This window comes from Anas platyrhynchos, chromosome 20, assembly GCF_047663525.1.
Source record: "Anas platyrhynchos isolate ZD024472 breed Pekin duck chromosome 20, IASCAAS_PekinDuck_T2T, whole genome shotgun sequence".
Taxonomy (NCBI): Eukaryota; Metazoa; Chordata; class Aves; order Anseriformes; family Anatidae; genus Anas; species Anas platyrhynchos.
Genome location: NC_092606.1, coordinates 13,629,636 through 13,653,824, shown reverse-complemented (window position 1 = coordinate 13,653,824; position 24,189 = coordinate 13,629,636). Strand labels below are relative to the sequence as shown.

At 36.7% G+C, this 24,189-nt stretch overlaps 2 long non-coding RNA genes across 2 annotated transcripts; both read right to left on the bottom strand.

The window, feature by feature from the left end:
* Positions 1-1,990: 1,990 nt before the first annotated feature.
* LOC139999146 (uncharacterized) lies at positions 1,991-4,262 on the bottom strand. Its single transcript, XR_011804253.1, has 2 exons — positions 4,170-4,262; positions 1,991-2,598 (listed from the first exon to the last, which is right to left on the bottom strand). It is a non-coding gene; the product is annotated as an uncharacterized lncRNA (long non-coding RNA).
* A 726-nt stretch (positions 4,263-4,988) lies between these two features.
* On the bottom strand, positions 4,989-23,127 carry LOC139999144 (uncharacterized). Its single transcript, XR_011804251.1, has 3 exons — positions 22,387-23,127; positions 6,135-6,184; positions 4,989-5,565 (listed from the first exon to the last, which is right to left on the bottom strand). It is a non-coding gene; the product is annotated as an uncharacterized lncRNA (long non-coding RNA).
* Between the last annotated feature and the right edge of the window lie 1,062 nt (positions 23,128-24,189).

Here is a 24,189-nt window from a genome sequence, read left to right as displayed (position 1 = left end):
GTGTATTGATTACTGTTTTGAGGTTCCATTTTGCATGGACCTAGCCAATTTTTTGGAAGGGTCCGCAAACCAGCTGCCCAGGTATACAGAAAAAAATCTGCATGGAAAATTCTTTGTACACTGTCCTCCCAGTTTCCTGCATTATCTGCTCCCTTGTGACACTGACATAATACCTACATGCTGTTGCTTCTTTACTTTCTGTTCAGCATCACGTGTTCTCTATCTACTGACTGTCACTGTAAATGAAGCAAGTTATATATTTTTGAATGACACACTAATTTTCAGAGCAAAACAGTCAAACTTAGGGACAAGGCTGGTGCAGACCAAAAGTAATATTCCCCCTCTGCTGTACAGGTGACAGAGCACTGGCACAGGTTGTCCTGAGAGATTGTGGGGTCTCCTTCCTTGGAGATCTTCAAAAGCTGACTGGGCATGGTCCTGGGCAGCCTGCTGTGGCCGGCACTGCTTGAACAGCAGGTTGGACAAGATGACTGCTAGAGGTCACTTCCAAACTAAAATAGTCTGCAACTCTATGAGATGTGAGATAAAGTAGAGAAGAAAAAAATAAGTCCAATTTGGCAGGAATTTTGGATAATCTTCTATTTGTCAGAGAGATCAAAGTAACTCTTTACTATAAGTGATCAACTGTGCACTAAGGCAACAGACAATAGCTTGTAGGTGTTGGCTTTGTAGGTGTTTTTGTGGCTTTCTCCTATCACTGTCTATGACCAGAATAAGCATTTGCATGACTATATGAAAGAGGATTTTTTTGGTTTTCATCTTCATCATTAAGAAAGAAACCACTAACAATTTACAGAGATCACAGACAAAGGAACTAAATGACAGATGGTTCTGATTTTTAAGCGGCACAAAGTACCCCAAAACATTGGAAAGTAGAATTTACAAAAGGCCTGGCTGCCTAAACTAATGCTGAAATTGGTAAATTTCAGTCCCACAACTGATCATTCACCTGTGATACTACACATAGCTTTACAAGCAGCACCTGCTTCAGGTACAGTTTCAAAGAAGCACATTTCAAAAGTTTAATATCCTTTACTCAGGATTCATTTTGCACTGTTATAATTAATTGTGTGTGACCTGTACATAAGCTTAAAAGGTTCTAAGACATATTATCGACAGCTATGGCAGGCACAGAAGATTTTGAATATTGAACATTAGAAACTATTTTCTCCTTACATTTACACCTAAATTTAGCAGATTTGTTTTAAAGAAAAAGTTTAAGTACATGCCTATTTGTTGAGAAGCCTAGATTACAATTTTTTTCTTTTCCAATCTTCTGTTGCAGAGGTGGAACTAAGCGGTTGGTTGCTTCCAACCTTACTGAACTGATTCCATCTGTTTACAAAGAAAACAGCTTGACTTTTTTCCTCCTGGATGAAAAACAAGATTTTGTTTATAGCAGGATGGCATAAACCATCTGCAAGGCTCCTTCAGATCAGTGAGAGTGATTTAACTTCCGTTCAGTACAGCTGTAGATCTTGTACAAACTTAAAGCTGCTTTCATTTATAATTCATAAAGGATTGACCCCAGTTTTCCAGATGGATGTATATGCTGAAAAAATGTGTCACAGTCTTCAAAGGCTGTGATTTTGCCATAGCACACACTCGTTCAAGTTATGGCCTATTTTATGCTACTACCAGTTCAAAATAATTTAAATAGCTCTGACTAATTTAAACAAAGCAACAATAACATAGGCAAAAAAAAAAGCCCTCTCAGATGCCATTAGTATTTATGTAAGGTATCCTTCAGCTAGTGTATGTATTTTGATAAATAGATTCTTCATTTAGTTAAAAGAAATATTAGGGTACCCCAGTAAAACAAACCAAAAGTGAAACCATGAATTTGCAAAGTTGCTTTAGAATTTGACATTTCTGCTATTGGATTTCAAAACATATGTGGTATTTGACAACAATAAAACAAAATTAAAAGACCTTATAGTATACTGGGAATTACGCACTTATGATTGTATATATTCTAGAAAACAGCTTTATTTGTTGTTTTCATAACTACATACATTTATAAAACAACAGCAGAGAATCAGGAGGTAAGTACTGATATAAATATTTAGGTGTATCTCTTTAAATAAAAAGCAATTAGCCTTGATAATAATTTTGTTCTTCTGTCATATGTGAAATGTTGACTAAGATAATGGATGTCATTCCCATATGAATCATTATACTTACATATTTACAGAGGAGAAAGTTTCTTTGTTTTAGAGATAAAAACACTAAATTGTGATCCTACTTGCTTAGTCTTTGCATTGAATTTAATCGGAAAATTTTGTCTGACAATTCCAGATATTTAATACACATACAGCTGAGGAGCAAAAAAGTAAATAAACAAACAAACAAAAATCTGTAAGATCACTAGAACTACTAGTATAATACACAAAACAAAAAGTTTAAATATAGTTTTAGGATGAACAAGTAGATGTTTTAAATGAGTACATTTGGATGTCGGCATTCACACTGATCAGTTTAAAATGGCTTCTGTCAGAGAGGTAGAGATAATTGAGCTTTCTTTAGCTGGCAATCTTGAATCTGAGTATTAGTCACTTTTTCATTTCCAAAGTCATTCTTAGGGAGAAAAAAAAAAATGTTTTTTTTTTTTATTTATATATTCAGCTGTTCGAGACATTTATGCATTAATATAGAAATTAATGCATTAATATGGAAAAAGCATTATGTTTCAGACTGAATATGTGTATGGAGAAAAAGCAATAGGAAGTTTTTATGATTAGAATAATCAGCTACAATGAAAATAAAATCTGTAACTAAAAGAAACCAGCAGAAATCTTTGAAAATTGCTACGTAAACTGGTCTGGATGGATAAGTCTGTATGCACAATTAGCAAGAGGGCAAAGTTCTGATATGGACATTTACTGACTTAGAATCATAGAATCATAGAATATCTTGAGTTGGAAGGGACCCACTTGCTTCATGGAAACGCTTCTTCTGAAGAAGAAGCCAGCATACTCTCTTGTGTTAGAAAGGGCCAACTGCAGTGTGCTGTTTGACACCTATAGCAGTAACACTTTGGTATAAACATAAGCCATCAAGCCAATAGCAACAAAAGAAGTTAAATAAAAATTCACAGGAGATAGTATATGCAACCAGTGCTTTGATGTGAATTTTTAGTTTTAAGGCCACAGTAGCTGATAAAATGTTAACAACAGAGCTATATGATACAGCTTGTAGAGTAACCTGGATAGGAATAATCATATTTTATGACACCTCTCCATCCCCACTACCTCTGGAATATTGGGTAATCCAGAAAGTATTAAGAGACCCATTTGAATTTCCTCTCTGTCACAGTGAAAATCACAAGGTACTAATAAATATTATATCACAGCCACCCACTATAAGTGTTACTATAACCCAAGGCACTGTATGTCCTTCTCTACTAGCACCATAAATAACAGATTATGACACTCTAGGGAAGGTGGGTGGTTATTTTCAGTTATAAGCAGGATCCATGTTCAAAGAACAGATTACAGATAATTATGTGTGCATTTATCTCTATTAATTATTCATTAATAATTATGCATGTTTATGTCTCCTGTCAGCTCAGCCAGCAAATCACTGTTTTGAAGACAGTCTCATCATAAGACAGCTGGAAGCAAAATGAAGGCTTACACTCCATCTTTCAATAAACAGACACTATGCATTTTGTAGAACCTAGATATCTTCTAAATCAAAGTGTGTTCTACCTTACTAAAGTTTCACCTTCACCTTGTAAAATGCAAAAAGCTGAAACAGGAATACGACCAAAAACTTATATGCTTTCCTGATATTTAAAAAATAAAACATCAACATACATGTATATGCAAAATAATAACTACCAAACAAACAAACAAAAACACTTATTATGAATATTTGAAAGGGTCAAGCCAAAGAATTACTAGAACTTGACAAAACAGTAACAGTCCACAGTCACTTTACTGCAGAGTACTGAATTTCTTTTTAGATATCACTAAAAAGGAATGAAAAGGAATGAAGGGTACATCTGTCTTTTTTCCTGTTGGAAAGAACAGAATTTTTTTTGAGCCATAATTACTAGAAATGAGCAACAAAAAGGGAACAGGTCCTTCATATCACTCCCGCAGTCATCTATGCCACAGAACCACAAGTTCCAAGTCTGTGCTTACCAGCAGTAGCTGTAATGATAATCAGCCTCAGAATATTGCTGTGTCAGGACAGAACTGAAAATACAATGATTCAGCAAATCATGAAAAAGTTCACTGCTGTGTCAAGAGAATGTCACAAGATTTCACTGTTACATACTTTCCCATCTACTTCAATTATAATGTACATTTTAAAAATAATCTAGTTTATATTAATTAATACTAATTAAATATAAACACTTTACCAAATCAGAGCTATTGCTAGATAAATTTATTACATAAAATAAAGTGTAGGCACTTTGTAGGTACTGAAATCTCTAAATCTTGTTAACAGTATGCACTGAGCATGTATGGTGAATGTGTAACAGGAAACTCTGTACCACAGCATGCCAGAAGATGAAGCATCTTATCTGCACAGTCCCTTCTCAGGACACTTCCCCAGCTGGCTCCAAAGGCAGAGTTGCTCATGGAACTGCCACCTAGGCTGGCCATGACAAGGTGCATGTGGAAAGATAATTGGGAAGTCCCAACATGCTAGTCTTGTGATTTCACCACTGAATTAGACAGTGAGAATCTGCTCTACAATTGTGCACTTCAAGCTTTATCTTTTAAAACTAATCTGAATGAGGTAGGCTTTTGTTTTTATATTACCCCATCAGCTGAAAAGAGTTTGATTCTATCATGCTGTCCTAACTTGGAAAACCTTACCTCTGCAGTCATTTACACAGAATAAGCAGATTCACTCTGCACAGACATCAACTGACATGATAGTTCAATCTCATTTCTCAACTTTTTTTTGCTGGAAACAGTCTCTTTGTACTGTTGAAGAAAATTCCCCTGGAATATACTACTCAATTTTATTCAAATGTACTGTTACTTTTCAAGCATTTCCAGATAAACATACCTTCATTTTAAAAACAGCAACATAGTAACACAGAACACACAAAAGAGGAAGCCGGTGCGTAAAGGACATATGCCTTCAGTTATAAACCGAAATGATAAAGTTATGGGAAAAAAAAATCCAACTTGCAATGCTCTCTTCTTTACTCCACACCAATACATGTATAACTAATTAAAAGGGAAATTTATTATTTCTGTAGCTTCATTTCTTCTACTCTGTTACCACAGAATTTTGTTTTACTTCTGTTATTAACAAAAATGCTTAAGAATAGCAGTATTTATTATACAAATACTGTTGCTTAGTGCGTTTTCTAATACATTTACGTTAATTAGGAAGAATTTATGCTTGCACAGAAAATTCAATATATCTTTCCCTGTTGCATTTTGTGTCTCTTAATATCTCTTAGTTTTCCTCCTCCTTTTTCTTCATTTCCAGGAAGTTTCTTGATCTTTGATTTAAAGTCAAAATCTTAAAAGTTTTGGCTCTCCTCATCAAATCATCATCATCATCTAGAAGAAACTGAGAACCATAGCTTGCTTTAGTTTTTTGAAAACATTTTGGGGAAGGAATGGAATAACAATCATTAAATATTTGTAGTCATCAATATAAAAATAAGCTTTGTTTCTGCTTCATTTCTCTCAGTCATTCTTCACGAATCTTCACCCATCACCACCACAACTAATACTTCATACTAACAGCATCTGCTTAGCATATTCTTTTCTATAAACTTCTTGTGGAAAGCTTTACCTGAACCTTGTTATGTAACTTAACATCAACTTTTCCTCACAAGTCCATTTAATGACATTATTACTTGCAGTCTTGGAAGCAGAAGGCAATCTAATCCTTGTCTTTCGGTTCTACTCAGTATTTTCCCCAGTGAACAACTAGTCTGAGTACAACGATTTACAAATACTGAGCTAGTGTCTTCCTACACCTCCCAATTTGTCTCAGAAACTATCCTTTCTGAAGGTCTTATTGCCTGGCATAGGACGCTGGTGCAATTGCTAGGCCATCCCTTGTGAAAGCAGTAACTAATGCTCTTCTTTTAAGAAACGCAGCATTCCTCTGAGTTAATAAATACAACTTACCTTGCCTGAAATTCCCTTCTTTTAACTATTCTTGCCATCTTCTCCCAAGTCTGTAAAGCAACAGAGGCCATAAGTGAAGGAAGAAGAGGATAAAACATGGATGGAAACACAAATGGCAGTCACACACTGTGCAAGCAGAGATGCACTTTTCACACTGTGGGAGGCCTCAGTAGCTGTTCAAACAGCAGGGTCTGAGTAAATCTCAGCTAGTCTGCCATGAAGAGAGTTATTACTCCCATTTCCAGGGAATTATAGGCTACCTGGTATAAGAGACTAAGAAGCAAAAGAGGATGATGTCTCGAACTCTCAGCAGAAAAGGTTGTAGCCACATTTTAAATTGGCTTAGAAAAGAGCATCCTGCAAAAGCAGGAGAGCACTGTTCCAGGGCCAGCCTCCTGGAAACCATCTGAGACATCTCTGCAGCTGTGGTCCTGGCAGTGGGCAGAAGGGAAGGCCTTAGCAACACCTTTCTCCAAAGACCTTTCTAAAAGGTTCTGCACATGCAAAGTAATGGCTACTGGCTTATTAATGTGGTTATAGCTTGTTTTGTGATTACCTGAAATACATGAATACGGATATGCATGAGATTTTATGCCAGACCTCCACAAATCCACAAGTGAGTTCACTGTGAACTTCTACAGAAGAATTTTTTTTCTTCTAATAGAGAAAATAGTTTACTAAAAATAAATTTAACTGGAAAATACATTACACTTCTGAAGATCTAGCATGTTGGAACTTTGGATTTCCTGTCAAATGTCATTGAAGCACGAAACAGTAAGATTTGAATCCTGTTTTAATTGAAAATATTGCTACAATTTCAACCAGGAAACTGCTAACAAAGCTTTCATAATAAAGATTTTAAAACAAAATTGTTTGTTTCTAAACTCTACACATGCACTCAGTTTTATTTTGACTGAAAATGTAATTATATTCTTAAAGGCAAGAATTATATTCTCTTAAAACTGAGACTACTGCTGAATTATGCCAGTTATACAGCCATTTCAAATTCATATTGAGCTTTTTTTTTAAGAGAAAATAAATACTTCCAAACAATCCTTTGCTTCAGAAAATATAAGCATCCTTTCATGATAAATTTGTGTGTGTGTGCATGTACAAACACGTATATGCATGAAAAAATAATTCTTCCCACAGTACTTGTCTTCAAGAATCTCACTGATCAATCCCTTATTCTATCATCCCTTATTCTATCATGGCAGCAACTAGGAATTAGTTTTATGCCTTGCAGTAGATGGCACCTTTTGTGTTAATCATGCTACAAAGCTTAAATTTTATAGCTAATAACTAAAATTCAACAATGTGAGCGATATGCTAAGGGCCACTTCAAACTTCAGAATAGCAAATCTATTTTCTGCTCATGGTTAAGTGTATTTACATTTCTGGAGGCCTGAATAAAGAGGTCCTATTTACACAAAGGGTCAGCCATTCTTGAATTCTGCATATTGAATGGCATATTTTCTTTTGTCACTCATGGTATGGGTACAGGACAAACAACTCAAGTTCAGGATTTCTACAGATATTCTTTACTTTTTGCAATGTGGAGGTGTGTCATTTCTCTGTTGTTAATGTTTTTAATTCAACAACCTTCTTAGCAAAGAGGGAGTTGTTACATAAAATACAAGGACAGCAGTAACATGAAACTACTTAAATTTAAAACTGAATTATGTTGTGATATTATTGCACACAGACATGAATTCAAGCAAGAAAATGAAACATTTAATAAAGCAAGATGAATAAAAAATAAAAATAAAAATAAAAATAAAATTTGCAACTTGTCATGACCACACTTCCTCTCAAATCACTTTTGAAACCTGTTTTCATAACTTAACCAAGACTCTAATCTTGACTTCCAAAGCTTGAAGTCATTTTAAAAAATAACCAACAAATCAAACAATGAACAAACAATTCACAAGAATCAACTCACTTAGTTTGCTACACTGTCCTGGGTTCAAATGATATGACTGAGTTTGGGGAATTACACATCCAATATTGGTATACTACAATTTGAACTTTTGAATTTTTTGAATTTTTGATTTTTTTTCGTTTATTATTATTATTATTATTATTCCTATGGCTTCACAAAGATGGAAACAATTTTGTTTCAAGGGAAAAAAAAAAGTTTTTCTAGTTAGAAAACATTCTGGTTTAGGCCACTTACTTATTCACATTACACTAAAAGAGACCTCAGCATTTCACATGCTTCATTTCTCAGCACTATGACAGGAAAAGCTGTATCTCTAGATAGTCCTGACAATGATATTTCTAGAATTCTGGTAGGAAAAACTCTAAAAACTCATGGACACATGTAGCCCATTCCTGTATGATTCCATTACTTTTATATATATATTTTTTTTTCTCCTGAAGTGTTGTCTGAAGTTCTTTCTTTCAGTTTATATCTGTTACATATCTTAAAATACATTGCCCAAATCTGAAATGGACACCTTTCTCTGTGTAGCAGACTTTTTTATGGTCAAATATCTATGTTTCTAAATATTCAGAGTTTTTCTAAACTTCTTGGACTAAGCAGCTGCAATTCATTCACTTGTACCTAGCAGATAAAGATTTCTAGATCTCTGATCATGTTCATTTGTAGCTTTTGAGACACTGGGGATCAACTATCTGGGGGCTTGGCCAGAGTAATTCAGTTAAAATTCAAAGCTGAACTTTGAAAAAAAGCAATGCTGAGCACTTCCATTACCAGGGCTATAGCCCTGTTCATTCATCAGAGAAACAAATTTGCTAAACATTCCTTCTCTCAGTTAGTTTTTTTCTCTAGTTAGTTTGTTATTAAGCAGATAAATAAACAAATCTAATTCTTGTATATTATTCTAGCACTGGCAATTAAATAATTTCTTTCACATTTTTGTGTTTTGTGTTTTTTTTTTTTTTGGTTGTTGTTGTTGCTGTTCTCAAAATCATGTTATTTTAAGTACATTCCATTTGTTCTATTTTTCCTGTTTTTGTCACTTTGTTGACTTCTTGATTAGACAAGTCTGTCGCTAAAAATGAAGTTCTCAAGCCATCCACCTTTCTTGTTCTTGCTGTACAAAAGTTGACCTACAGTCTGCAGTATCTAATGTTTTATTTTCTACTTTCTAGTTAGGGATTAAATTCTAGACCTCCTGCTCTTAAATTTTCTCTGAACAGAATGATCCCTCTGGCGTTATTCTCATACAGCACATTTCTGAGTTCCTTGAAATCACCTGTAACCCCTGATGACTCTCATGGAAAAGCATGTTTATGTGTTAAAATATGTATGCTCAGAGACAGCTAGATAAAGAAGCCCACTTTATCGTGCAACCTTAAATCTGTGTGTGTGTGTGGTGGTTCTACTGTGCTAGGCAGCCAAACACCACAACCACTCTCTCACCCCACCCCCCCAATACAGTGTGCAACAGTGTTATCCACCTTTTCTACGATGCATAACTTACGAGCATCACCTGCTATTAACAAGTAAGCAAACACTTTCAAGCTTGACATTTCTTACAAATTGCTATAATTGTCTCATACGCAGAAACAGAGCAAAACCTGCCTCAGTTGTTCTGTTCATGCTCTCTAATACAACAAAACAAACTAACCAAGCATTTAATTTTACCATTTAACAAATACACTACTTACAAACACAGAGACCACAATACTGGCTTGTGAAATCAAACCCGATCTCCTGCTTGATTATTTACGTTTCAAAATCTGTCTTCCCTACTGAGACTCTACAGAGAGGTTCAAGTCATTGCAAGTTCTAGTGGAGACAATTGCCTATTCATTTGAAACCACATAAGCATATTTCATCTATACAGCTAAAAAAAACCCACCCATGAGATGGTAAGGTCTTGCTGTTTTATTACAGGGCTGCCTATGAATCAGTCGCTATACAGACAAAAAAGTTTCAAAAGTCTTTTATTATCTCTGAATCAGAAGTGATCCAAGAATCAGCATTTTCTCATTTATCTTCCTTCACTGAACATAATCAGGAATCCTCACTGATCAACAGAATTATTTTGCATAGGTTGGCACATCTGGAAAAAATGGATTGCATCACTCTTCATGCTGATAAATATTTTAAATTACAAACAAACTTTGATTATCATACTTATCCACTTATCCAAAGCATAGAGAAGCATAACTAGAAACATGGGAAAATGATATGCATAAAAGCAACAGACAAATGCAGCAAGCATAATTTAGGTGATTTAAAATGTAAGGATTTGGACCTAAGAAATATTCTGCCAAAAGTCTGTAAAATTTGGTTTTATTATTTACTGAACTATAAAATACAAAGTTTAGAAATGTAAATTTTGCACAGTGCAGATGACACACGATGTGAAAGTAAGCAAGTCACTATCACATTCCTTCAGAGACTGATGACGTCTAGTTGCATGATAAATGTGCCTTAGGGAGGCTGTGGTAAGCTCTCATAGGACTAACATGAAGATCAGTGTTTGCCTTGTGGCAAGCAGGTGTTGGAATAATTCGTTAAGTTTTCCTTTAAGAGCACTGTGTAAAAACAATAAGGCTATGCAAAGGAATAGTAAATGTTGTGAAATAAAAGGAAGCTGATTATGCTAGGTGAAAGGCCACAATCTCCTTTAAGCACCTGCAAGAACAACTGCAAAAATGCTGATGTTTATAAAGTAGCCTGCTGGGACTATAATGAAGATGTCAAAACCTCAGGCGGGCAGCCTTTCTTTAGTCCCCTTAAACCATCTGTGGATAATGTGTGGAGGGGGGGATGATCTCACAAACCATGTAATTACAAATTTCGTGTCTTTTAGTCTCTTAAAACAAATATAAAAACAAAGATCAAAGCCACCATTTAGACTGTGCTGATTGACTTTTTGAAGAACAGCCCAAAGCTAGCATAAGCAAGCACTCAGTTCTAAACAATCAGTATCAAAAAAGACTAAACAAGAACATGTTTATCTACCAAATATCTTCTTGTATCCTTTTTCTGTTTAAATCTTCAGCCAGCTGGACATTCAATTTATTGAAAGCATGCCTTCCTTTACTAAGAACATGAGTATATTCTTATGGATATGAAAATATATATTTATAGACAAAGTAGAGAGAAAATACATATTAAGCTGTACATAAAATGAGGCAAATGGCTGAGAAAATATGTACTCAGGCAATGCATCAGCTGGTTATCTTTATTTTTTCTTTTTTTTCTTTCTTTTTTTTTTTTTTAAATGGGAAGTTTTTATTACAACTTATTACATAGCTTGTAAAGTAATGTAAAATCTCTGATGTAAAGTCTTATATTTCATATTGAAATGCAAAGAACCTGGAATTAAAACTACCACTTAAAGATGATATTTTTATGGAAACTTGAATCCTATCACTGTTTTTGATTCGAAGTGTTCTGAATCATTATTTCTCATAATTACATGCAAATTAACATCTCATATGAACACATGGATTTCTATTTTATTTCATTAAGAGACAGAAAATAGCAATCACAAACAAAAAGTAACTGAACTCTTTCCAAAGTCTGAAAGTCTACAGACAAAATTTGCTTTGGTCTTTCAATAACCCAAGCACTTGCCCAAATTTTTAATCTTTCTGGATCCTGCTTCTCTGCAAGTCTTCCAATGTTTTTGCTAGACATAGCCTGATTTCATATGGCAATAAATATTTAAAACAAGAACAGACCCAAAAGCACAGATTTCCTGCAACAGACACCGAGATTTAACTCTTAGTTTATCACTAATCCAGGAGCTCCAATCGTCAAAAATAATTTACAGCTTTTTTTGTCTTGGTCCCTCATTAGCTATGCTAAATGTCCTTGGCATCAAGAAATGAAGTAGCCATTTGCTCACTGTAGTATCCTTTGAATGGCTGTAAACCAGTAACATCAGGAAAGGTACTGCTTTGCCTCATTAGATTTATTGAACTAGCAGGGAACCATTCTGTTGCATGACTGAAGTCACTATTTGACTAAGTAAACATTTAATGTATTTTAACTAATGTTTCATGCCTACTCACAGCTTACAACTATTGCAACTATATATTTCAGCCATTTTCCTTTTTTTTCCATAACTGCCTCTGATTTTCTTCAGTCTAAACAAGACAAACTATAAAAAGGTCTTGCTCTGCCAAACTGCCAACCTGCATTGGTAATTTACATATTAATAATTACATACATAAAAGAGTAAAGCATTACTTAGCACAATTCATTAACAAAAAGCAGTTTGCATGTTGCCAGAGTTGAACATCACACAAGAATTGCAAGACCTGTCGCCTTTACATTAATATGCAATGCAGGACTTCAGCAGGTGCTCTACCTCCTGAAATCATTTTCATGAACAATTCGTCATGAAAAGTACTCTGATGGAAATATAATTTGCAATAGAGACCAGTGAAAAAATCAGATGTTGTCTCTGGCAACTGTACCAAAATTTCCAGTCACTTGTATGGGTCAAAAAAAAACTTAAATCCAGTTCCATACCCTCACGTCAAATAAAAAGATAAACTTATTAAGTACTGTCCATAAGGATATGAGTGTTTTTATCTGCTTTTCATGAAAAACAAAGAAAGAAAAACACACGCACCCTATCCCAAAGTATCACCTCTCCTAAGGCTTGAAATTTGCTTTTAATTGAAGTTTTAACACATCTGTGCTCCATTCCTACCTCATCTCTGTGTGCCAATGGTGTCCATACAGAAATACATACTTCATAAGAGAAAAAGAAAGATGATGACAGTTCCCTTGATCAATTTTTAGCAGGCTCCTCTAGGCAGCTGTAGCTTTAATCCCAGAGTCAGAAATTAAGACTAAATCTGTGAAGAAGTGCATTAAACAAATTTCACCCACTATGAGGGTGGTGAGGCAGTGGCACAGGCTGCCCAGAGGAGCTGTGGGTGCCCCATCCCTGGCAGTGCCCAAGGCCAGGCTGGATGGGACTTTGAGCAACCTGGTCTGGTGGGAGGTGTCCCTGCCCATGGCAGAAGGGGTGGAACCAGGTGGTTTTAAGGGCCCTTCCAATCCAAACCATTCTGTGATTCTATGAATTGTTGGAACTGTACTGTAGCATTCCAGCCAAGCTTTGTGTACTGGGTACACATGGTAAAGGTTTGGCTGCAGGGGTGAGCAGAGCCCAGCAGCTGCCTCATGTCAGAGCAGAGCTAGCTCCGGCCGGCTCCAAAAGGTTCTGGCTGCTGGCCAGAGCTGAGCCAGAAAGTTTAAATCACGAATTTAAACTTTCCACTTACCACAGCAAACTTCTATGTATGTCACCTCTTGGTTGCTTAGATCTCTTCCTGATGCACAGTAGCGCAAGGCTCAATTTTAAAAAGTCCCTTATTAGGAAACCAGGATGAATGTGACAAGGAGGGAACAGTTTATCACTTCATTCTTTCTCTAACTATCTCCCATTCTTCACTTCTAGGGCGGGACGCTCAATTCACTATAAGCAGTAAAAAAAAAAAAAAAAAGGCAACAGGCTGTAGCCACCAGGAAAAAAACAGCTATGATGGAAAGCCTTCAAGGTAAATCATTAGCTCCTAGACCTTTTTAAGACCAGTCAACTGATCTCGTCATAAAATGAAGATGAAAGACATGGTCAATACAAATTCAGAGAATGGTAGAACAATCTGTTTCTTCAGACACAGAACGTCTGCATCCAGCTAGTTTGCAAGTAATCCGATGTGCACAGGAGGATCAGGTGGAGCAGTCAGTTTACTGCAATACCACTTTTCTCAACTTATAACTTTGTAAGTGCCTTGTTTTATCTCTGCTTGTCAAGCCTTTTGTACCAGGTATGTTTTTGTACCGTGCCTTCTGCCTATTCAGGAGAAAGCAGAATGATAAGGACAATATGCTTGCTTGCCTACTGCATGCTACAGTAGACAAATCATGGAAACCTTAAACATGGAAGTTAAAATTTTCATGAACGTCTTAAAAACAATAATAGGAAACTTCTTTAATAGTTGCTATGATCAATCTAAGCACAACTTTTAATTTCCAGACCACTTGTTTTCAATTTTTCATTTCTAGACTATGTCTTTCTAACTGTGGGATGGGAAGTGGACAATAAAATTAAAAAGAATCATGGATGGATTGAAGATAAATTAATACTGATATTACTGATATATTTTTATTAACAGGCTGTGAGCTGTGTCTATTTTCAGATTAAAGTTTGCTATAAAAATACGAAGCCAGCATAAGTTTAAAGCCTTCAAATATATTTTGGGTATTTGCATAATTACACTTGCAAATTAAAATTCCACTATTAATTACATATATATACAAGCACACCTTTTTATTACTTTTTTTTTTTTAATGGATTGGCACTGGACATTTTCTGTAACAAATCTTTAAATGACGTTTAGATGTAGAGCTTAGTGATATGGTTTAGTGGAGGACTTGTTAGTGTTAGGTCAGAGGTTGGAATAGGTGATACTGGAGTCCTCTTCCAACCTAGATGATTCTGTGATTTTGTAAAATATGAATGACCGTGATTTTACCACACTTATTACAAACAATTAAATATCATGCCAAGTTTATTACATCAAGGCACATATCTTTGTTGAAGAAGATAACCACAATGCAATTTTAACATTTAAATGATAGTACCCAGCACTTCAATTAACCTAGTGCTCATGGCACTGAAAGGAAAAAAAAAAGACAAAGAACTCCATATGCATCTGCACATTTCTTAGCAAACAGCAAATTAATTCTGAGTGAGCAGTTTTGAAGTTAGATACATCATGCATTTGTGTCTCTTGGTAAGAAGTCAGTTTCTCTCGTATGCACGGTTGAGCTACAAAATAAGGAATTACCAAGCACCTGACCTGTTGTATGTCCACACAGATATGGAAATCAAGCTGAATTGTTTGCAGTTTCTATCTTTTCTAGAAACCCTAACAGAACGCAATGAGGATAACACAGGTTTAATTCCTATTTTCCAGACAAATGGCAGTCCTCCCTCTAACATAGTCTATACTTATGGGTTTAGCTTTAGACAAGTGTACTTCAGAGAACTGAAAGGATTGGCCATCTTAATAGTAACAAAGGAATTTCTCAGAATTACTGACCACAGAGATTCATAGGAGCAAAGAGTAAGAAAAGATTTTGTAAAGGTTTGTGTACTCTAGGAGACCACAATCTCTTTGTCCCCTCGCCCCCCCCACCGCTATAGCCAGAATTGCAAATGGCTCTGTAAATGTTATGGAGAGCTTTTCTGAAATCAATTCTAATAGCTTTGAATATAACTATAATCAGATTTTGTTTAAAGCTCTTGATATGTTCTTTGCACAGGATGGCTATCAGGCACATATAATTGAACATTATATAATAAAGAAAAAATACATTGGCTTTTTGTTCTAGGCACTAGTTTCCATGGACTACTTCTCATTGTATATTACCATTTTCATAAAAGCAGCTCCAAACAGTTGCAAAGACTTATATATGTAGTAATTTTTTTGCAACACCCACAAGCTTTAACATTTCAGTTGTTCAGAATCTTACTGGCCTATGCCCCTTTCCCCAACAAAGGAAATAAGGGCACAAAAATAATTTCTCTTCTTGTTTTCTAATGTCTTAGAACAACACATATTCTACCTACACCTGAAGAGGCAACAAGTCACCAAATTTCAGGAAGCATAAAGCATTTAAGCAGGGAAGTCATGCATACACTATTTGGCATGTGTGAAAACCATTCAATTTCAAACATTCTTATCTGTATGGAGAATTTAGGCACTTCAGCAATTCCATGCAAATGGTCCAATACTGCTTTCACCATGTTCTCTCTTAAATAATGTTAACCTCATTCATCTCCAGAATCACAAAATTGGTGCAGTTTACTAAAATTTTGAATGAATTCTCCACCTATTTCCAACACTTGCTTGGAAACAGAGCTGAGAGTGACACCTTACCAAATATGTTTCATTTAGAAAAGATTAGAAGACAAAACGTAAGTTTACTGCAAGGAAGTACATAAATTTTAAATTATTTAGAAATATTAGTACACACAAAAAGCAATATACTATTTTGAATAAATTCCTGGTGCATTACTAAGTAACTTTAGGTAAAATAATGTTTATCTAAGAGAAACACGGAATTGCTTTACAGGCAAGGAGTAACCTAAAGAGGGGAGGCTTAGTTTAGATATAAAGAAGAAATTATTTGCTCTGAGGGTGGAGAGGTACAGCAACAGGTTGCCCAGAGAAGCTGTGGATGCACTTACCCACAGAGAAGATGTGGAACACTTCCCCACCCCTGGAAGTATTCAAGGCCAGGCTGGATGGGTCCTTGGGCAACCTGGTCCTTGGGCACCAGGGAGGTGTCCCTGCCCTTGTCAGGGGGCTTGGAACTCAATTATCTTTAAGGTACCTTCCAAACCAAACCATTCTATGATTCTGGGATTCTCACATCCTCTTTCCTTACTACCCTTTTGGAAGTCAGTACTCTTCAGACAGCTGCAGGCCCTCTTTCAACCTACATTTCTGGGAACAAAAACAAATTTTCATGTTGAATTTATGTCTCACTTTTGAGTATTTGGGCTCCTCAGTGTTGTATTTGTAAATATTTAATTTCTCTGAGTTTGCCCTTTAAAAACCAAGGGCATTAAAGATCTCTTCCTGTTTACCCATTTAAGTTAAAGCAAATCAATGAAGAATCATAGGATCTAAAGTTCTTTTGTTTTTTCCTAAAATTTTTCTTAATCCTCAATATCAGATTTGTCATGGCAAAGAAATCAATGAAGATACTGGTTGAATGTCAGTACCTAGGCTCTTGGATTATTACTACCATTTTTTTCCCCATAATCCATATTTAGAAAGCTAAAATGTCATATATGACTAGAGTGAACACTCCTATCTACTTTTTTCCCTTTAATACTGTTAGAGAGATCTACAGTTTCCAAAAACTACCTCATCAGAAATTCCTTAGTATCTCTTCCAGACTTCACTGACTCAAGAAACAATGTTATTGACCACACATCTTAGCTTCCTTTCTATTTTCTCTGAACATCATCTTAATTTTTGTAATTACTTTCGTTAGTTAACCTATAGAGCTGGGGTTCAAGCAGATCAAGTTCCTATGTCTAGACATATGTTCCTATGTCTATGAGACTTCCCCCATTCCACACAAACACCTCTATAGTGGCATGCTAACCACAACTAATTAATAATCAAATCCATTCTTCAATGGAGTTACATATCTGGTTATCCCTATTATCAGTATTTATATCTTCCTTTTTCCCTTGCCACTTCTCCTATTACTCTTTTGCTATTTTTACTACATTTGCCATTTTCTTTTTTTAATTCTTCTTAAGTACTAAGTTAGTTTAAAAGAATTCATTACTTCTTCCGAAGTCTCATTTTTGACACTTTCTTTTACTATTTTTCCACTCTCAATTTGAAGATTACACTATTGCAGTGGAATCTATCCATCATGAAGAGCTTGATTTCGTTGAATGTTACCTTGTAGTCAGGTATTCTAAATGAATCTTGAAGTGATTTTTGTTTCTTTTTTAACTTTTATTTATTTATTTATTTATTAAGGGGATTAAAATAATTTCACCCATATAGCCCCAGCACCTTTCCTAATCTTGGGCAATTACTCGTTACAGCAAATAATTGTCATTTGTTCCAAGTACCAGTCTTTGCTAGTAGTGACATTGTTACCAGCTTACCGTCCCCCTCCATACTAGACACCCAAAATTTTCTTTTTAAGTGAAAGAATGTCCTTCTAGAGAATGGAAGTTTTTACCCTGACATCTTTTAAGGCACTGATCCTTTATTTCCGTCTTACTATTCTAATCTTACTAATTACTATTTAACCCCCAAACTACTCTTTCCCATTATGTTTTTGTTTGTTTGTTTGTTTGTTTTAACATAATTTGCAAATTGCTTTCAGGAAAGCATTAAAGATAATGTTATTTCATTAATTTAAAATTAGTCAAGGTGATTCTCATGATATTTTCTGTTGTTCTTATGCACAAATTGCAAAACACAACTTTTATTAGCCTCACACTGAATTACTTAATTACAGGATGAAATCATATTCAGTAATAACAACTAAAGCACTTAGCCGTGTTCAAGAATGAAGTGAAAATCATTTAGATTCTTGCAAGTGGGTTCTCAGAGTTCCAATACATTTTTAAAGATACTTTTATATCACATAAAACGCATTCTTTTATATGATAGGACAATCCATAACAGAAGAAAATGAAGATCTTCATCCACTACAGCACTCTTTACTCTGAAAGAGAATGTCATGCTATAACCATTACAAAGAATTTCATTATTCTCTCAACCACAGCAGCCACCCAGTGGCTACTCTTTTTAATACTCAGACACGATAAAACCAGGAATTTAGGAGATGGTCAGAACCTGCAATTTTCAGTGATAGCCTCTTGCATTAAATATTCCTTTTATGTGAAAGAGGAAATAAAGCCATCAACATTTTTTCTTTGGAAGCAGACTCTACACAAACATTCAGAAGAAGAGGAAGAAGAAAAAAACAAAGATATGGATGTAAATGTTGTGAGGCTCTTTTGTCATTACTGTTTATATATATATTACTGTTTATATATATATATATATATAAACATATATATATATATATATATATATATATAAACATATATATATATAGTGTCTGTTTGCTTTTCTTTAAATAAGAGTGTTAATAAGAAGATATATTGTTAATAAAGTTTTAATAGGAAACTATTTCTGTGTGATAGGCTATGTGTGAACTACATTATAACTCGTTATGAAAGTTTTGCAACAGTTCTCAATCTTGCAGGAACATAAGAGAATTTATTTCATGCCTTATTTAAGTGTCTTTTTGCGTAGGTGCCAGAAAATGGCTTCATATCCAAAAGTTTGCCTGTTTTTTTTTTTAACTGTATTGGTCTAGCTAAAAATGTTACTCTCCCTGCCATTTTTGCCTTGAAGATATCTGTAAACCTTCACAGTTTCAATATTAGTGATTATTAGACACTTTAATATTTATAAAGCAATTATATACAGCCAAAGAGGAACTTAAATAATAAAATTCATTTAAGATGACAAGAAGCATGAAGTTCTTCATCCACATTCTTATGATCTTCCAAATACTCTACTTGAAACCACTTCTTTCCATTTTCTAAGTTCCAAGTTTAACAAAATCTGTGTACATAATGTTTCAATAATGAGGAAAACCTCTATAAAATTCAAAAACTATAACAAATATAAATTATTATCAATGAATAATGCATGTTACTACCAGACAAGAAGTGACAGACGATTACAAAGAAAAGAACCAATACACTTTGTTGTAAATGGCATCGGTTTCTGCTGTGCATACCTAAGTATGTTGGAAGATATATACTTATTGTTACAGGAGTTCCCTCCAGCAATCTTAATATTTGGAAACTGCTATAGTGCACTCTCATTTCAATTGAATGAATGCCATTCTTTGATATTCCTGTATAAGAAACAGAATCAGGAATGATTCTTTGAAATATAAACTTGTGTAATAATTTTGCATTCTTTCACGTTATTACTAGCCTCTACAACTGTATTACTTGTGCTTTCAGTAAACTGATAAAAATTTTTGCCATTTCATCTATAATGATAATGATCTCTAGGAAACAAAATACATAATTAAAAAATCATAAGCTGACCTTCAATGTATGTTTGACCAAAGTCTGGAATTTCTCTTTGAACTGAATCTGATAATTGTGTTCTGTGCTAGAGACGATCACGTACAGTCAGGACTATGCTGCAGCTTCCTTGACACAAAGCTACACAGTCAGTGTCACCAGTCTTCCATACATGTGTAGGACAAGCCCACTTTCTGCATCAAGCTGAGTGAAGGTCTACATGAAGTCTTTTAGCAGCACCTACAGATTCCTGGTTTTTTTTTGTTTGTTTTGTTTTGTTTTTCTCTCAGAGATAGCCACTTCTTTTTGTCACATTTTCTGCTTACTTAAATTTCTTTTTCTTCTCCATCATTATTAGTCCCCAACTTCAAGATGACCCATTTATTTCTGCCCATTTTTCTTTGTAGAGGGTTCAGAACCTCTAACTGAGAACCCAGGAATCAAACATTTTGACACATCTACTTGTTGGTTTGACACCTGGAATTTGATATATAAGTTCAGGTTGAGGAACTGGTATGTTCTCCAAAGCAGACTGCAGGCAACACACAAAAAGTTAATGGAAATATGTAATTTCTTCATACATCATCCCTTCTCATGGAGGAAAGTAGTTACTAGCTTATCTTTGTTCAACTCCTTAACCTGAAACTATTTGCTCTCAATAATTTATATTTGACTTTAATTACGTTTCAGTTCTAAGTTCCAATGAATTCTGATAGACCATATTACTGAAAACATTTGCTTAGTGTTTGCATCATTTAACCAAGGCTAGGGTCGATAAATATTAGCTAGCAGTAGGCCTACAGTCCTAATTTTTATTTTTTTTTAAATTCCTTCTGCTGGACTACAGTACTACCTGAAGCTATGACTTCAGTTTTTCCACTGCAACATGCTTAGCCACTGACAGACTAGGCTGTTGTATGGATAATACCCTTGCCAGAATTTTAAACCCTGCCCAGTGAGATTCAATTTTTATTGGACATTGGAATTAATAATGAAATCAGTTCTTAACTGAATTTAGCAAATCCCAAAGACCTTAAATTCTCTAATACTTGATTTTTTATTTTCCACTTGGAGTTTCTAAAACAAAATGAGAATAATATTAATAAAGTAGTGGAAGTAAACAAAACCAAGCATTAATATTGGATTAGTATTAATGATCCAATTAATGGAGCAGTTTGTCATTCACTGATGGATCATCAGATTAGCCATAAAACATGCAACATGTTACAAAGAAGGGTTCAACATATCCACTATTTAGAATAAACAACTGATGTAGTGTATGCCTCCGTACCTGATGTACGTAGTGTATAAGTGAATGAGAAATTTGGAAGAAGCAATAAAGTAGAGTGAGCCAGAGCACAAGACGGTATGAGAGATGAAGAGGGACAATGTGACTGTGTAAGAAAAAGACTTGGGCAAGCACACAAGACTAAGCATGAAGAAGCACGTGTGAGAAAGACAGAGCAAGAGAGCACGTGCCCATGACTGAACACAAAGGAGCATACAGAAGACTGACGAACAGCAAGTGAAAAGGCAAGAGCCAAGACAATGAGAGACAGCACGTGAGCAAGAGGTAAAATGAAGAGAGTGCGTAACAGAGGGCACACGGGGGAAGGGGTGCACACCCAATGATGGCATGAGAGCACAACAGAGATACAGAGCACAAGGTCTCTTCTCTGGTATCTCTTTTAAAAATCAGCACATTATAGCATCCAGATATTTTCTCATATTAGGAAAAATCAGGCAATGTTACCCACATGAGTGATCACCACTCAAACACTGTAACTTCACATAGCATTTGGCATGAAAGGCAAATTACTGGTTTGGAAGGTGGGGGGGTTAAATCTGACAGGGAGCTAACACACACACAAGTGAAAGAGGAACTCTTCACACGCTACTTTCGTGTACAAACAAGAATTTCATCACAGTGGAGCAAAAATATATAGTAGCAATAGCACAGGTGTCCTATGATCAGCAATATCAACAATAAAACCACAATCTTACCAAAGACAGGAGAGAATATTTAAGGTTTTAAAAACAGAGTCAAAAGTTAGTAATTATTTAAAAAAAAATGACTCACCCACTCACCTAGTGCATTTTAAATTGGAGAGCAAAGTTAGGAGAAAGACAGCAGCTGTCTCTTTCACCAATTACCTGCCAGTGCTAAAGTACTACATTTGCATCCACAAAATGCAATGCAAAACTAAATTTTACTGCATTAAGAGAACTGCTTAGTCTATCGCTTCACAGTTCAGAGAAAACATAGAAGACCCAGAACAGAATCTTGATGCACTTCTGTTTTAAAATGCAAGTCCTGACAACCTGACAATGTTTCATGTAGCCCCTTTATCTCAAAAAATATATAATAATAATAAAAATTAAAATTAAAAATCTCTCTCTCATATGAAACTTGAGCTATCCCAGAATGTATTGTTTCATTTCCAGCACACATGAAATGTAACAAGATATTGCACTTTGGTTGCCTTTTAAAAACAGAAGCACAGCAGAACTCAACATTATCCATAATCCTTTCATTCACATATTTCCTCTCACCTCTTTCATTTTTTAATCAGAGAATTGAATTATTATTGGCCTTAAAAGGCTGATACTTTACCACATCTTGCAAAGTACAAAAGCAACTTTACCTTTTCCCTGCTGCAGCCTGCCTTTTGTTCTTCTTAGATTAGTCATTTTTAAAATCTTCTCCACTGTGAAATCAAACAGGTCGCGCAGGCAGGGCGAGCAGGAAGGGAGGAGAGCAACCCCCGCCCACACGAACGCCTCTTAACGACGGTCTTTAGCTAGGCGATAATGGTCTCCACAAGGCACGGAGCGCTCTGCAGGAGGTCGGTACACACCCAGACCGACTGCCCGTTAAAGAATGCAGCGGTTCAGGTCACCGGATGCAGGGAGTGTCAGAGCCTGCTGCTGCCGTCGGCGGGAGGCAGAGACACTGCGTGCGTGAGATGTGAGCAAGTGGATGACCTGATCCGCATGGTGGCGGAGCTCAAGGAGGAGGTGGAGAGGCTGAGGGCCATCAGGGAATGTGAGCGGGAGATAGACTCCTGGAGCAACTCCCTGCAGGGCCTCAAGGAGAGGTACCGGGGTGAGACACCCCAAACGGGGGTGGACCCCCTGCCCTATCGCCGTCGGACAGAGGGAGGGGATCTGGGAGTTGAGGAGGAGTGGAGACAGGTCCCTGCGCGACATGGCAGGCGATGCCCTCCCCTTCCGGCCCCACCTTCCCAGGTGCCCTTACAAAACAGGTTTGAGGCCCTGGAGATTGAGAGACCAGCAACTGAGGAAGAGATAGAAAGTGTTCCCAGGAGGATGCCTAGGGCGAGGAGGTCGACTCTACGCATCAGGACTGCCTCCACCAAGAAAGAAAGAAGGGTGATTGTCGTGGGAGACTCTATCCTTAGGGGGACAGAGGGCCCTATTTGCCGGCCTGACCCTACCCGTAGGGAAGTCTGCTGCCTCCCTGGGGCCGGGGTCAGGGACGTTGCCAGGAAGCTCCCCAACCTGGTACGCCCCTCTGATCGTTATCCTCTCCTGATAGTCCAGGCGGGCAGTGATGACATTGATGACAGAAGCCTGAAGGCTATCAAAAGAGACTTTAGGGGGCTGGGACGGTTAGTGGACGGAGCAGGAGTGCAGGTAGTATTTTCGTCCATCCCTACGTTGACAGGGAGGGGTACGGAGAGGACAAGGAAAGCCCACCTGTTAAACACATGGCTCCGGGGCTGGTGCCTACGCAGAAATCTTGGGTTTTTTGACCATGGGGCAGTTTACTCAGCACCTGGTCTGATGGCCGTAGACGGGTCCCTATCCTTTAGGGGAAAAAGGATCCTGGGCCAGGAGCTGGCGGGGCTCATTGATAGGGCTTTAAACTAGGTAAGAAGGGGGATGGGGCTGAAGCAAGGACTGTTGGGGCTGTGCCAGGGGGAGCAATGGCAAGGCCGGAGGATAAGGTAAAGGCCCAGCTGAAGTGCATCTACACCAATGCACGCAGCATGGGTAACAAACAGGAGGAGCTGGAAGCCATCGTGCAGCGGGCAGGCTACGACTTGGTTGCCATCACGGAAACGTGGTGGGACCAGTCTCATGACTGGAGTGCTGTGATGCCTGGCTATAGGCTCTTCAGAAGGGACAGGCAGCATGGAAGGGGTGGTGGTGTGGCTCTCTATATTAGAGAGTCTTTCGATGTTGTAGAACTCGAGGCTAGGAATGACAAGATCGAGTCCCTTTGGGTTAGGATCGGCAGGGACAACAAGGCTAGTGTCCTGGTCGGGGTCTGCTATAGACCGCCGAACCAGGATGAGGAAACGGATGAGGAGTTCTACAGGCAGCTGACAGAAGTTGCGAAATCGTCGGCGCTTGTACTCGTGGGGGACTTCAACTTCCCTGACATATCCTGGAAGCACAACACAGCCCAGAGGAAGCAGTCT